This window comes from Bubalus kerabau, chromosome 2 (assembly GCF_029407905.1).
Source record: "Bubalus kerabau isolate K-KA32 ecotype Philippines breed swamp buffalo chromosome 2, PCC_UOA_SB_1v2, whole genome shotgun sequence".
NCBI lineage: Eukaryota > Metazoa > Chordata > Mammalia > Artiodactyla > Bovidae > Bubalus > Bubalus kerabau.
The window spans coordinates 37,120,649-37,136,346 of NC_073625.1; the positions used below are offsets into that span (position 1 = coordinate 37,120,649).

Genomic DNA, 15,698 nt, shown 5'->3' on the forward strand with positions numbered 1-15,698 from the left:
AGTCCTAGGGGCCTGGCAGGTCATTGTGAGAGGTTTTCTACTGACATCCTTTATGTGCTGGTTTCATAGCAGACTCGTCAAGGGCAATGCAGTCTGCATTATTTTCAAATTCTAGGAAAAGCTTGACTTAGTACCCATGGACAACATTCATTAGGGTTGTTACAGAAAGAAGAAATAACATTACACATGAGAGAATGCCTCGCTTGTTACACAGCACATATTAGGAATTCAAAGATATAAACCGTATATACTTTTCTCTAGAATTTTTTTAATCCTTTGCATCTTAAAACAAAAATTAAAAATAAAATCAATTAATAAAGTTATTGGTTGAGTTATAAGTTTGTTCAGTACCACGGCTGTATTTCTTGCCTCCTTATACCCAGTGGTGTACCAAGATCTAGGCACTGCCTTCTGACTGGGGGCAGAAAATAAACCAGAGACATGCTCTCTTAGCTTAGTCCCAGGTAAGTTTCAGTTTAAATGAGATTTAACAAATTATTTCAAATTTACGGCATGAGATTTATTTTCTCCCTCATTTTTGGAAGATATGAACATGTCTTTCCTAACAGGAAAGGTAAAATAAAAAGTCTCTGTAGTTTTCTTTTTATTAAGCACATACTATTTACTAAGCATCTATTCTGTTCTAATAAAGCCATTATGAGGTTATACTATCTAATATGATTCTCAAAACAGCTCTGCAAAGTCAGAGTTATTTATTGTTATCACTGTGAATTTTTTTTTAAAGTAGGCAAATTTATTTCACTTTAAACCTGGTTAAAGAGAAAGATGACTTTTTCAGGTCCCTGTGTGTTTTCTTTGACTAACACATAAGACATTTCACCCATTTTTTTACGTATGACACCAACAACTCCAAGACGTTCTAATAAAGTAACAAGAGAGCTGGTACCCCGTATGCATCAGAACTAAAAAAGCCAGGGTCACCCCACTTTGCAGGGTGGTGTGTACAGATGTTCATGCAAGCAGCTCAACACAGTGGCTGAGAACCCAAAGCAAAGCCAGACTGCCTGAGTTCAAACCTCAGTTGTACCACTGATGAGCTGTACAACCTCGGAAAGTCACTTAACTTCTCTGTGCCTTACTTCTCTCACCAGTAAAAGGGGGGATAATAATAATAACTGCCTGGAAAAAAGTAAATGAGGCAAGTACCTCAAGCTTACTCTTTTAACAGGTGAGGAAACAAATTATCAATTGGAGGAAGAGGCAAAGGAAAACAATATTTTCAAGTCAGAGCCCATATTTCATCCTTACGTTTCCTCAGCATCTCCAAGTTGTTATTAGCAGGTAGGTGTCTGATAAATGCTTCTCAGATCAACAAATAAGTAAATCACTATAAGTCTATTATGTTGGCTTTTGGAGGGATGGGAGAAGAAAATAGTGTAAGAGAAAATATGAGCAATATTCATTTAGAAGCCCCCAAACTTTATAAAAAATAAGGCATTGAAACCTTTCTCCTAAATGCTTATAATAGGGGTGAGGCAGTATCTTTCTCTTTAAGGAGACAGAGACCTCTTAGAAACAGTGTGGGATTTTATTTTATTTATTTTTTAAGTCTTTATTGAATTTGTTAAAATAATGCTTCTATTTTACATTTTGGTTTTTTGGCCACAAGGCACGTGGGATCTTAGTTCCTCAACCAGGGACTGAACTCGCACTCTTGCACTGGGAAGTCTTGACCACTGGACTGCCAGGTAAGTCCCTAGATACAGTGCGGTATTTTAAAGGCAGATCTAGAAGGGCTTAAATAATAGATCCACTACTTACTCTGCTTATGACCTTGGGGAAATAACTACTCAGCTTTGATCTTATCTGTAACATGGAGAAAGTAATACAGAAACAGAAAATCAGATTGTGCCCGAAATCACCTGATGCACCTGTGGCATGCACATGTGCATTCTCTTCCTGTTTGGTAGATAAACTCTTTCAAAAGAAGAAGGTAGAAGTGGAATGAAATTTGTGGTGTGACTCTGCCACCTTTTAAACAATGAATAGAAGAACTAAAAGAACAGAAAAAAAAATAGAACTTTAATCTTCTGTTCCACTGTGATGACTATGTAGAGGTCAAATCACTTTTTTAAACTGAAGTATGGTTGCTTTAGGATACTGTTTTAAGTTTGGAGTGTATAGTGATTCGGTATTTTGCACCTTTAATATGTAAGGGCGTTGCCACTGACTGTTACCTTGAGTGTCTAGATATAAGTTGTCATATTGTGACACAGACAAATGTGAGTCATCACAAATTTGAAACAGATGAGCCAATCAGATACCCACAGTCAGTAAGAAGTAATTTTTAGTAGAAGATAGAGAAAATGCTAATCTCAGAAACCTAGTAATGAGCTTTCACAGATCAGAGAAAAAGAAAATGTCCAATTAGCTAAACCTAAAATGGAAGAAGAAATATGAGGATCATTTACAAAATAGATAATAAAGCAAAGAGAAAAATAAAAAAAATTGGAGGACAATAAATTTCTCTACTAGCTGCCTGGGCTTTTGTTTACATTCTATTTGTAATCAATATTGCAGACAGAAACAGAGGTGCAAAATGTAACAAAAAGAAAAATAAAAATCCCAAACTTGAAAGTAACAGGAAGAGAGATAACATCATAAAATTTAGGGCTTTGGGCAAAGATCCTAAAGAAATCACAGTTTAAATTCTTGCAGGTAGAAAAGCAAAAAAGTTGGTGGAAAGTACTGAGCAGATTTGTGAGATCTGGAAAAATAATATTGAGTATAAAATTTCTACAGACCAAGGGTATATTTTCTCAGCCAAGGTGCTTTACATAAGACATTATTTACACTGCTGCTACAAAAAACTATACATAAGAAAAGGAAGGTTGAAGGTTTAAGCTTTCCTTGGCAGTAACTAGAACTGAGTTTCAATTAGCATTCAAACTCTTTATCTCAGTATAAAGTATGAAATAAAAAGAATTAATTGACATTATAAAAGTACTATATAAAAAGAACATCAATTCTTTAACCCCAAGAAATCATTCTTGGATTTTTCATGAACCGGAATAGAATGTTAAATCTGTGAAATCCCCTGAAAACTGAAATAATCTAATTTATGTTGTTATTCATCTTTGCTCTCAGAAGAATGCAGTGTTTCTTAAGGACAGAATTATGAAAAATTAAGCTTGTATACACAGTGGGGAGATGTGTGACTACACTACCTTATTAAAAATAAGCCACAGAAACAGAATAGCTTCCTGGATTGATGCTACAGGCTCCAATGCAGGCACAGTGATATTTGGCGAGATTTTAATGGTGCGCATTTAAAATATTGATTCCATTTATTATCTATCTTTAATCCAAGGAAAATATTTCAAAAATAAAAAGGTTACCCGAATGATTATTTTCTCCTCTAAGCTGCTGAAAGTCTCCTTGACACTTTTAAAGGCCTAAGCAATAGAATAGACCTCATAACTACTCATATGTCTGGTTGTAAAATCTGCAGTGACTACCCATTTTTAAAAAAATTACGTATTTAAATGAACCAAATTGACAGCTATGTCTTGAAGTAAAGGTCTATTCTAACATACCTTCTTTCTTTCTTTTTTATATTTTAGAACTTTTTAAAAATAGGGGTCTAGTTGCTTTATAATGTTGTTTAGATTCTGCTATACAGCAAAGTGAATCAGTTATACATATACATCTGACACACTTTCATGAAGCAAAGAATAAATAAAATTTGGATGCAATCTTAAATATAAATAATTTGGATTCAGTTATTAAATTCTTGGAATCTGTAGTTCTAACATATCTAACAAGTACCATATATTTTTAAATAAAAAGGCATCCTTTTTGGTTGTTATTCTCAATTATACAGTTGCATAGTGAAATAAGGAATTTAAACTGTAGATATTGTTAGATCACAATATTAGGAGAAAAAAATTAGCATATTAATATTGTGGTACTTCAATTTTATGGTGAAGTATTAAAAAGAATGTTAGGAAGAATTGTATGAGAAGTTTAAAAATGAATCAATATAGTGAAAATGAGTATACTACCCAAAGCAATCTATAGATTCAATGTAATCCCTATCAAGCTACCAACAGTATTTTTCAGAGAACTAGAGCAAATAATTTCACAATTTGTATGGAAATACAAAAAACCTCGAATAGCCAAAGCAATCTTGAGAAAGAAGACTGAAACTGGAGGAATCAACCTGCCCGACTTCAGTCTCTACTACAAAGCAACAGTCATCAAGACAGTATGGTACTGGCACAAAGACAGAAATATAGATCAATGGAACAAAATAGAAAGCCCAGATATAAATCCACTCACCTATGGACACCTTATCTTTGACAAAGGAGGCAAAAATATACAATAGAGAAAAGACAATCTCTTTAACAAGTGGTGCTGGGAAAACTGGTCAACCACTTGTAAAAGAATGAAACTCGAACACTTTCTAACACCACACACAAAAATAAACTCCAAATGGATTAAAGATCTAAATGTAAGACCAGAAACTATAAAACTCCTAGAGGAAAACATAGGCAAAACACTCTCTGACATAAACCACAGCAGGATCCTCTATGACCCACCTCCCAGAATATTGGAAATAAAAGCAAAAATAAACAAATGGGACCTAATTAAAATTAAAAGCTCCTGCACAACAAAGATAACTATAAACAAGGTGAAAAGACAGCCTTCAGAATGGCAGAAAATAATAGCAAACGAAGCAACGGACAAACAATTAATCTCAAAAATATACAAGCAACTCCTGCAGCTCAACTCCAGAAAAATAAACAACCCAATCAAAAAGTGGGCCAAAGAACTAAACAGACATTTCTCCAAAGAAGACATACAGATGGCTAACAAACACATGAAAAGATGCTCAACATCACTCATTATCAGAGAAATGCAAATCAAAACCACAATGAGGTACCATTTCATGCCAGTCAGAATGGCTGTGATCCAAAAGTCTACAAGCAATAAATGCTGGAGAGGGTGTGGAGAAAAGGGAACCTTCTTACACTGTTGGTGGGAATGCAAACTACTACAGCCACTATGGAGAACAGTGTGGAGATTCCTTAAAAAACTGGAAATAGAACTGCCTTATGATCCAGCAATCCCACTGCTGGGCATACACACTGAGGAAACCAGAATTGAAAGAGACATGTGTACCCCAGTGTTCATCGCAGCACTGTTTATAATAGCCAGGACATGGAAGCAACCTAGATGTCCATCAGCAGATGAAGAAAGCTGTGGTACATATACACAATGGAATATTACTCAGCCACTAAAAAGAATACATTTGAATCAGTTCTAATGAGGTGGATGAAACTGGAGCCTATTATACAGAGTGAAGTAAGCCAGAAAGAAAAACACCAATACAGTATACTAACACATATATATGGAACTTAGAAAGATGGTAACGATAACCCTGTATGTGAGACAGCAAAAGAGACACAGATGTATAGAACAGTCTTTTGGACTCTCTGAGAGAGGGCGAGGGCAGGATGATATGGGAGAATGGGATTGAAACATGTAAATTATCACATGTGAAACGAATCACCAGTCCAGGTTCGATGCATGAGACAGGATGCTCGGGGCTGGTGCACTGGGATGACCCAGAGGGATGGGATGGGGAGGGAGGTAGGAGGGGCATTCAGGATGGGGAACACATGTACACCCATGGTGGATTCATATCAATGTATTGCAAAACCAATACAATATTGTAAAGTAAATAAATAAATAAAACTGAAAAAAATAATAATGAAATAAAAATAACCTTAACCACCCAAAAACAGACCAGTAGGGACCTCCCCACTAGTCCAGTGGCTAATACTCTGTACTCCCAGTGAAGGAGACCCAGGCTCGATCCCTGGTCAGGAACTAAATCTCATAAGCTGCAACTAACAATCCCGAGTGCCACAACTGAGACCTGGTGCAGCCAAATCAGTAAAAAATACAAGCAAACAGAAACAGACCAGTAATCTATGGGCCAACCCTTCCCACTGTGTGTTTCTGTAAGTAAATTTTACTGGGACTTAGGCTCACGTGCTTACATACTGTATATGGCTGTTCTCATGCTACCATGGCTGAGTTGAGTAGCTTTAGCAAAGATTATATGACTTGGAAAACCTAAAATATCCACATCTGTAGAAAATTTCACTGACTCCTGATCTAAAAGATTATTGGAAACAAATGTTACAATAATTCTTAAGCCACAGAAACCTCAAAACTCAAGATTAGGGCTGACCATATGCTTTTATTCAATGATTTATTATTGAATTTCTTCATTATATGGAAAAAAAATTTTTCTGTAATAAACATCTCTGATTGATTAAAAAGTTAAAAATTTTGTGAAGAATTGGTGATGAGAAAAACTAGCATTTGTCTAAGGACTTTCAATCTAATCAGCTTCAGAGAGACCATAACCTGTTCAAATATATAATGTTGTTCAATTTGTTATGTCTGAGCATAATAATTGTGTGAAGGTTTTCAGTTTTCCAAGAATATAATGATAAAGATTCAAATTATTTTCATTGCAGTTCAGACTCAAAATATTTAAGAATAACTGATTTAGACAAATCTTAATATTTAAAAATATTGATTATGAGGCCAAGAAAGTTAAAATACATTTTTCCCCAAAACTATATAACCAGAATTAAAAGCTAGAATTTTTTTCTCCCGGATTAGAGGTTTTTATTCATGTTGCTGCCAATTTTCTGGAACAAAAGTTATTGTAACAGAAAAATCAGAGAAGTTCAATCTTTTTGGAATTAAATACAATAAGCAATCAGACTTTGTATTCTCTCTAAGATGAATGACTTATACTTTCATGATTTAAAGACAAATATGGGGAGGTGAGATTGAAGTATTGGGCCTTGGTCTCTTCAGGTCCTGGTGGTATATGTATGCAGCTGATCCAGTTTGCTGTGAAGCCAGTTGAGTTTATCGGTCTGAAGCCAAATATAAAATATAAAGCGCAGAGATCACCAGGCAGATCAGTTGACCCCAATACTACAGCCTTCCTAAGATCCCAAAGTTGGAAGCATTGTGGTTTGAACCTCAGATGGTGTTTCCACTTTTCCTAGGTGCTAGCTTTTGCATTTTTGAGTGGGGAGAAGAAAAAGGGAAGCAAGCAAACAACTCTTTATTAATTATTTATTAATAAAAATCTTTATTAATGATTGTCTGTAGCTGCAGTTCTCTTGCTGGTGGGCTGCACTGCTTCCTAATCTTGAACACGGACGTCCTACTGGCATCATGCTCCCAGAGGTCTCAGCTCAGTGCAGCTCCTCTGGGTACTGGTGTTTGCATGCGAGATCTGCTCACCACATCCACCTGTCCTGCAGGTGGCATCCACAGCATCCTTCCACTGGAATCACCTCTTTCCCTCATGCTGTGCCAGTCCTGGAAGAGCCCTCACCCCCACCCCCACCACCGGCTCCAGGCATTGTGCCCGTGCACCCCTCTCTACAGTCCTCAGAACTGGGAATGCCAGGACACTTCCGGGAATGCCGGGAATGTCTGGGCTTCCTCTGTCCTCACTGGTATTTTACCAGGCCACTTCTCTCCAGTTCTCCTTTCCCCTCTTCAAAGTTTAAGGGTAGTTTCACATATATTGTGGAGAAGAACATGGCAACCCACTCCAGTATTCTTGCCTGGAGAAACCCATGGACAGAGGGGCCTGGTGGGTGACAGTCCACGGAGTTGCAGAGTTGGTTATGATTGAGTGACTAATACTATCACATATGTTGTGACTATGGAAATTCTAGCTAGAGCACAACACTCCAGTTCTCTCTCTTAATAAACATGTTCTATCTTTAAATATGATTCTTCTGGAACCCCCAGAGTGAAAAAGTTGGCTTAAAACTCAACATTAGAAAAACCAAGATCATGGCATCCAGTCCCATCACTTCATGGCAAATAGATGGGTAAACAATGGAAACAGTGAGAGACTTTATTTTTTTGGGCTCCAAAATCACTGCAGATAGTGACCACAGCCATGAAATTAAAAGATGCTTGCTCCCTGGAAGAAAAGCTATGATCAACCTAGACAGCATATTAAAAAGCAGAGACATTACTTTGCCAACAAAGGTCCTTCTAGTCAAAGCTATAGTTTTTCCAGTAGTCATGTACAGATGTGAGAGTTGGACTATAAAGAAAGCTGAGCTCCAAAGAATTGATGCTTTTGAACTGTGGTGTTGGAGAAGACTCTTGAGAGTCCCTTGGACTGCAAGGAGATCCAACAAGTCTATCCTAAAGGAAATCAGTCCTAAATGTTCATTGGAAGGACTGATGCTAAAGCTGAAACTCCAATACTTTGGCCACCTGATGCGAAGAACTGACTCATTGGAAAAACCCTGATGCTGGGAAAGATTAAAGGTGGGAGGAGAAGGGGACAACAGAGGATGAGATGGTTGGATGGCATCACTGACTCGATGGGCATGAGTTTGAGTAAGCTCTTGGAGTTTGTGATGGACAGGGAGGACTGGAGTGCTGCAGTCCATGGGGTCACAAAGAGTTGGACATGACTGAGTGGCTGAACTGAACTGAATTTCTGGAACCCCCATATTTTTATCACATTGGTGAGGAAAAGCTGATGACTGAAACACTATACTCCTGATAAAGGAAACTGTGTACATTTCTTCAGACATCACTTATATCTACTGAGGAGATTCATACAATAGGATGGAGGGAGAGCTATGAGCCAGCAGAAGAGGCCTTAGGGCAGTCTCTGACTCTTCTCCAGAAGCCTTGAAGAGAGATGGTAGACATCACTGGCTTAGACTGTCTTTAAACTATGGAGTATTCAGTATATTTTTTTGTCAGCTCTCAGTCTTTACCATAATGATGCAACATGCTGTGAATTCACAGAATAAGTGTTCATATTTTGCTATGCCATTATTGATGGACATAATAGTAGCTCTGCTTTTCTTCTCTTGCAAACAACACTGGCATGAGCATCTAGGTTTCATACCTTTTGTGGAAATGAATTAATTTTTTACCTAGGGTAAATACTGAGCGGGGAGACCACCCAGTGATAACATATGAACATCTGAAATTTTAATATATAATTGACAAGTTGTTCTCAAAAGTGAATGACTATTCGAATTTGTTTCCCTAAATCTTTAAGAAACATAAACATATGCTCAAACGCATTGTGAGTAGGAATATGCAATCACAGCCACAATGAGGCATCTCTCAACACCCATTATATTGACAAATGTGAATATTCATACGCTGCGTGTGGGAAAGAAAGAGAACAAGATTCAGGCAGTGTTCACATCTGTCATTTTTCTCCAACCATCCATTATTAAAATAAGAAACTACTGAAAAGTTGATACTACTATAACAAACACTTATATCATCACAACTTACACACACATGTGCAAACAGATATCTGAACCATTTACAGACATCATGTCTATATTTCTAAACACATACCTCTTAGCATGCACTATTTTTCTGTCTATTAAGTGAAGATAACTATTCATTATATACTATGCTTGTGAAGAAAGAGCAAAATAATATATGTAAAACACCCAGCACAGTATCTAGATCATCATGAGATTGTGAGTATGCAAAAATGACACTCTTATTTTCATAACAGAGAAGTATGGAATGAGTATAGTGTATGCATGTATTTTTAAATGAATATTTATATTTGTTTATACATTGTGTAAATAATCTTTTTCTTCCCTGATGGCTGCTGTCTCCTTAAAGAAATAAAATGAGAAAAATAAATGACCCAATCAAAAATGACTAAACAGACATTTCTCCAAAGAAGACATACAGATGGCTAACAAACACATGAAAAGATGCTCAACATCACTCATTATCAGAGAAATGCAAATCAAAACCACAATGAGGTACCATTTCACACCAGTCAGAATGGCTGCCATCCAAAAGTCTACAAGCAATACATGCTGGAGAGGGTGTGGAGAAAAGGGAACCCTCTTACACTGTTGGTGAGAATGCAAACTAGTACAGCCACTACGAACAGTATGGAGATTCCTTAAAAAACTGGAAATAGAACTGCCTTATGATCCAGCAATCCCACTGCTGGGCATACACACTGAGGAAACCAGAATTGAAAGAGACACGTGTACCCCAGTGATCATTGCAGCGCTGTTTATAATAGCCAGGACATGGAAGCAACCTAGATGTCCATCAGCAGATGAATGGATAAGAAAGCAGTGGTACATATACACAATGGAGTATTACTCAGCCATTAAAAAGAATACATTTGAATCAGTTCTAATGAGGTGGATGAAACTGGAGCCTATTATACAGAGTGAAGTAAGCCAGAAAGAAAAACACCAATACAGTATACTAACGCATATATATGGAATTTAGACAGATGGTAACAATAACCCTGTGTACGAGACAGCAAAAGAGACACTGATGTATAGAACAGTCTTTTGGACTCTGTGGGAGAGGGAGAGGGTGGGATGATTTGGGAGAACGGCACTGAAACATGTATAATATCATATAAGCAACGAATCGCCAGTCCAGGTTGGATGCAGGATACAGGAAGCTTGGGGCTGGTGCACTGGGATGACCCAGAGGGATGGTACGGGGAGGGAGGAGGGGGAGGGGGTTCAGTTTCCTGAACTGGGAGGGAGGGAGCACATGTACACCTGTGGCGGATTCATGTTGATGTATGGCAAAACCAATACAATATTGTAAAGTAAATAGCCTCCAATCAAAATAAATAAATTTAAATTTTTAAAAAAAGAAATAAAATGAGGATTATAGTATGCTGGATGTCTCAGTGCAGATATCTAGTTTACTTTAGTCAGAATATTAACTAATAGTGGAATACCAACTTTAGCTTGTTTGGTCTTTTCCCATTTAAATTTTTAAAAAATTAAAACCCACATGTGAAAGTCACTCAGTCGTGTCTGCCTCTTTGCAACCCCATGGACTATACAGTCCATGGACTTCTCCAGGCCAGAATACTGGAGTGGGTAGTCTTTTCCTTCTCCAGGGGATCTTCCCAACCAAGGGATCGAACCAAGGTCTCCCACATGGCAGGTAGATTCTTTACCAGCTGAGCCACAAGGGAAGCCCAAAAATACTGGCGGGGGTAGCCTATCCTGTCTCCAGTGGGTCTTCCCGACCCAGGAATCTAACTGTGGTCTCCTGCATTGCAGGCAGATTCTTTACCAACTGAGCTAACAGGGAAGCCTAAAACCCACATATGGAATGCTGCTTCATAAAATAGAGACTAGAGAATTTTCAAATACAAAAGTTAAACTAATATCTTCCTTTAAAAAATTCAAAAAACTACTAGTTTTCATATTATTACTTTTTACATTTAAATATTTTGTTTCTTCACTTAATCTAATCATAGCATTACTAAATAAAGGTAAGGATGCTGTCCTGAGTATTTTCAAGGAATCTTCTTACATGAATACATTTTAGTAATTTTGAAGACAGATTAAAAACCTCATATAGAGTATGTGTTTAGTAAATATTAGTTAATTTCAGCTGACTGAAAGTATAAATTTTTAAAAATGAATTAATAATGTTATCTGTTCTTTGTCAGAAAGATAAAGTCTGAATGCAACTCTTCCATAAAAAATGAACCTTTTATTACAATTATTATAATTTATAAATTTGAGTCTGTCAAAAACCTGCAAACATGCTAACCTTCTGTATTCATTACACAAACAAACCTATTTTTTATGAAGTAGTGTACTTCTCATAGGTACAAAACACAAGTTGAATCGAGCTACCTGTTAGAAACAGTTTGCAGGAACTATCTTTTCACCTAAGCCTTGCTGCTAAAGGCTGGAATATGCACAGTGTTGTTTACATATAATAAAGCATGATTAATTAAACTTTATTTTTAAATAATTCATATGTCATAGAATGCAAGTCAATCAGAAAATTATCTTCAATAAAACTTCACTACCAGATAATATGATGAAGTCATGAAGAATCCATATGACAGACACCAAATAACAATCAAGAACCCACTTTTCTTTGCTGACTTGGACTTAAATAAAATCTTCACCTAATCTTCGGAAGAGTAGCTTTTTGTTATTAATTAAATCTACAATTTCTGCTGTTGAAATCACACACTAGTTTAGTTTTACTTTTGCAAGGCTATGGGAAATGTTTTTGCTGCTTCAACACATATAGTACACAGTGCATAAAAATGTATCTCATGCTTTGTGAATAGAAACAAAAATCTCAAGCATTAACAATTATATCAGTGGGAGTTTTGCATTAAATTAAGCTTGGGGGGAAGGAAGAAATGCAGGCTGTAAACAAGAAAAATATTTCTCTTAAGGCACTTAAATGTTAACTAGGTGTATTAATCACATTGTGATGTAATGCTCTGCAGAGTCAGCTATAAAAAGTGTTTCCCATTACTTTTCTACCTTCACATTATTTTTTTTTGCAGTAAAAACTAACTGCCATATAGAGCAAAAGAAAAGTACCTAACTTGATGTGTAATTTCCTTTTGAACCAAAGAACCTATAAAATTTCTGTGTAAGAGGGTACTAATTGCAACTTCACCTTTTATGGCAGAAAACCTTAGCACTTTGGCTATCTGCCTGATCTTTTTGAAAGCAAAAGTTATTATGGTCTCATTCTTTTTTCTTTTGGCAAATTTCTAGTGACAAATACAGCGCCTGGAACATTTTTATAGGTCATTGTTTGTAGAAGGAAGGAGGGAAGGAATAAATTAATGTCAGAGAGTCAATTAGTAAATTCTAGAAATTCTACATATAAATGTAGAAAGTGTCAAGGCAATGTACTTTGAAGTTCACTATACTTAAATATTAGGGAAAACAAACTAGTTAATATACCCCATGCCCTTTATATAATTAATTTAACAATTAATTTAATCCATAGAAGTAATTTAATTAATTAATGCATTTAATCCATAGAAGTAATTTCTAGTTTTAATCTTGGATAAGTTACATTTGTTAGGATAAATTTCCTTATGTGAATGAAAATGGAATAGTCCAGTTCAGTTCAGTCACTCAGTTGTGTCTGACTGTTTGCAACTCTATGGACTACAGCACGCCAGGCTTCCCTGTCCACCAATTCCCAGAGCCTGCTCAAACTCATGTCCATCGAGTCAGCGATGCCATTCAACTATCTCATCCTCTGTCATCCCCTTCTCTTCTTGCCTTCAATCTTTCCAGGATCAGGGTCTTTTCCAGTGAGGAGGTTTTTTGCATCAGGTGGCCAAAGTATTGGAGTTTCAGCTTCAGCATCAGTCCTTCCAATGACTATTCAGGACTAATTTCCTTTAGGATGGACTGGTTGGATCTCCTTGCAGTCCAACAGACTCTCGAGAGTCTTCTCCAGCTCCACAATTCAAAAGCATCATTTCTTCAGTGCTCAGCTTTCTTTATGGTACAACTCTCACATCCATACATGACTGCTGGAAAAACCATAGCTTTGACTAGATGGACCTTTGTCAGCAAAGTAAAATCTCTGCTTTTCAATATGCTGCCTAGGTTTGTCATAGCTTTTCTTCCCAAGAGCAAGTGCCTTTTAATTTCATGGCTGCAGTCACCATCTGCAGTGATTTGGGAGAAGTCACACAGAGAAGGACACAAACACTGTATGATATCACTTATAGGTGTAATCTAAAATATGACAAAAATGAATATATCAATGAAACAGAAACAGATTCACAGACAGAGAGAACAGATTGGTTGTTGCCAAGGCGGAAAGGTGGGGGGTGAAGGAGGGACGGATTGGTAGTTTGGAATCAGCAGGTGCAAACTGTTATATACAGGTTGGATAAACAGCAAGCTAGTGAGCCAGCTGTAGCTCAGATGGTAAAGTGTCTACCTGCAATGCAGGAGACCTGGGTTCGATCCCTGGATTGGGAAGATCCCCTGGAGAAGGAAATGGCAACCCAGTCCAGTACTCTTGCCTGGAAAATCCTATGGATGGAGGAACCTGGTAGGCTACAATCTACGGGGTCGCAAAGAGTCAGACATGACTGAGTGACTTCACTTCACTTTTAAACAAAAAGGTCCTACTATACAGCATGGGGAACTATATTTGACATCCTGTGATAAACCAGAATGGAAAATAATATGAAAAAGAATATATAGATTAAAAAAATGGAATCAGACAATAAAAACATATCACCAAGGAGAAGCTAAAAAAAAAAAAAGTAGAAACTTGTGTTGTTCTTTTAAGAAGCTTTGTGTGAACAACAGTTAATTTGTCCACTTTTTTGCCTTTAATGCAAGATCAAGAAAGCTTTGGGGAGAATATTTCATTTCTATGGCTCATGAAAATTAAAAACAAACACAAGTAACTTGTGCAACAGATCTAGAGGCTGGAGAAATTAAAAATACAAACATACATACTGGTCAGTGTTCTTTGGTCAGGAGTCTTTTCAAGGCAGGAGAGAGTAAGTTTCAATTTTACATCAGTGCAATGCAAACTAATTTAAAAGATGACAAGAAAGCCAAAACAGTTCTGAATTTCATAGGGACATGAATTAAAACTCAAGTGAAGAAAAGATCATGTACTTATAACTGATTTCAGAAGGGTAATGAAGAACCAGAGTTCAGGTTTACTATTAAATTTGGTAGGAATTCAATAAAATTCTTAAATAATTCTAGCGGGTAACTTACTTGGTTATTTTGAAACATCTGATTAGTGAATTTACTGGGTGATTTTGCCTTTTTAATGAAAGAATATAATCTACAATCAATGTAAACCCTTTTTTGGAAGAGGTAGATTTTCTAGTCAAATGGTTTCAGGGGGCAGATATGGGAGGGTATGGGGGTTATGAGGGGAAGAATTCCAAGTTAAGTTCCTTGAATGCAGGCAGATACATCTGAATTTCCCATATGCCCACTAATCAGCCCAGAAATGCTCTCTAAAAAATTTTTGTGTTGATTTGCTTAGGAATTTAGATGTATAATCTGCAATGATTGCTATTGATACAGAATAAAATGTCCTACATTTTTTCAAGATGAAATTAATTCTTCTTTAAATGAATTCAAAGAACTGATGCTTTTGAACTGTGGTGTTGGAGAAGACTCTTGAGAGTCCCTAGGACTGCAAGGAGATCCAACCAGTCCATCCTAAAGGAGATCAGTCCTGAGTGTTCATTGGAAGGACTGATGTTGAAGCTGAAACTCCAATACTTTGGCCACCTGATGTGAAGAGCTGACTCATTGCAAAAGACCCTGATGCTGGGAAAGATTGAAGGCAGGAGGAGAAGGGGATGACAGAGGATGAGATGGTTGGATGGCATCACCGACTCAGTGGACATGAGTTTGGGTAAACTCTGGGAGTTGGTGATGGACAGGGAGGCCTGGCATGCTGTGGTTCATGGGGTTGCAAAGAGTCGGACACACTGAGCAACTGAACTGAACTGAACTGAAATGAATTCAGAATTCTGGGGCCTCAATTGGAATTTATCAGTGTTCATGTATCTTTAAAAGACCCTTTTTGAAAAAATATTTTAAATTATTTTCAAAAGGTCTGTAGGCCAACCTCAGATGGAAGTGTGATAGCTCCCAGGAGCTGTAATTTGTCAAATGCCAAAACCTATACAGTGGAATGAAATTCTGCTTTCTGACAGCCTGATATTTAGAGCATATGGGTCTCATGTCAGAGCATTCAAATATGCGTTGAGTACAATCCAGGACTTCCTGAAAGCCTATTTGAGATACATGATATTAGGAAATTATCTAGGATCTCTCGATTGTGTGTTTCCTTAGATT

General features: G+C 37.0%; 1 long non-coding RNA gene across 1 annotated transcript; it reads left to right on the top strand.

Moving 5' to 3' along the window:
- The first annotated feature begins 1,184 nt into the window (after positions 1–1,184).
- LOC129643220 (uncharacterized) lies at positions 1,185–15,484 on the top strand. The gene is made up of 3 exons (XR_008710167.1): positions 1,185–1,302; positions 1,631–1,709; positions 14,975–15,484. It is a non-coding gene; the product is annotated as an uncharacterized LOC129643220 (long non-coding RNA).
- The last annotated feature ends 214 nt before the right edge of the window (positions 15,485–15,698 follow it).